The following is a 1,025-nucleotide window of genomic DNA, read 5'->3' as shown; positions in this document are numbered from 1 at the left end:
AAAGAACAGAAAATCTGCAATGGTGCAGAGGTGCCAGTTACAGTACGGTACTGAGTGCTTTCCCTTCTTTGGGGAAATAGAGAGCCAGTTTGGTGTAGTGGTTAAGTGTGCGGACTCTAATCTGGGAGAACCGGGTTTGATTCCCCACTCCTCCACTTGCATCTGCTGATGTGACCTTGGGTCAGTCACAAGCTCTGGCACAGCTGTCCTTGAAAAAGAGCAGTGTGTGTCAGAGTTCTCTCAGCCCCACCCACCTCACAGGGTGTCTGTTGTGGGGAGGGGAAGGGAAAGGAGTTTGTAAGCCGCTCTGAGACTCCAAGTGAAGGACGGGATATAAATCCAATCTCCTCTTGTTTGGTAGGCCTTCAAGAAGTGGACAAATGAGCAAGACTTAGAAGTACCTAGGTTACAAGTTCAATCAATCCAGTATTTTACTGCTAGGGTAACTGGTCATAGGTAAAAGCCTTCCCTAAAGGACCTGTCATGTTCTCATCTTCTGAAGAGGATTAATACAAAAACAAAATGGCTGCTGTTCCCCCCCAATGTGAAAATTCTTTGCTCCAAGGGCCACAAAGTAAAAATTTACTAATTTCCTTTTTTTAAAAAAAGCACTTGGAACTAATCTAGTTTGTGACTAGAATCACTCGGAAGAGTATACAGTTCAGTTTCCAGTACAATACCTAATTCACTTCTAAGACAGCAGTAGCTTTGACACAGAAGCACATTTATGTCACTGCAAAAAGCCAACTGCAAACAGAACTCAACAGAAGGGGCCATTTTTAAGTGGCACGCACCATGACGGACCAGGATTGTGTGGGGGATAGGGCAGCAGGCCAAGCAGAGTAGCAACAACGCATTTCACCCTGTTAAGCTGGCAGCCTAACACATTAAAGTACATTCAGCCATTTAAGAGTGAAGAGGTGGGAAAAGAAGAATATCTGAGCAGAAGTAAAGTACTGAGAAGGTTCATTACTGCTCTTAACCCACCCATGATGCTCCTTGGTGGTGTAGCGCGGGGGGGTGTA

The 1,025-nt window shown here is 45.3% G+C and overlaps 1 protein-coding gene across 1 annotated transcript in view; it reads right to left on the bottom strand.

The window, feature by feature from the left end:
- Positions 1-1,025, bottom strand: part of LOC107115613 (elongation factor Ts, mitochondrial-like) — a gene marked incomplete at its 5' end in the record, with an annotated part of 4,692 nt that overhangs the window by 1,677 nt on the left and 1,990 nt on the right. The gene's annotated exons all lie outside the window — the stretch shown is intronic.

Source organism: Gekko japonicus, unplaced genomic scaffold (assembly GCF_001447785.1).
Source record: "Gekko japonicus isolate JY-2015 unplaced genomic scaffold, Gekko_japonicus_V1.1 scaffold2218, whole genome shotgun sequence".
Lineage (NCBI taxonomy): Eukaryota > Metazoa > Chordata > Lepidosauria > Squamata > Gekkonidae > Gekko > Gekko japonicus.
The sequence above is the reverse complement of the archived record's forward strand: the minus strand, read 5'-3'. Positions and strand labels throughout refer to the sequence as shown.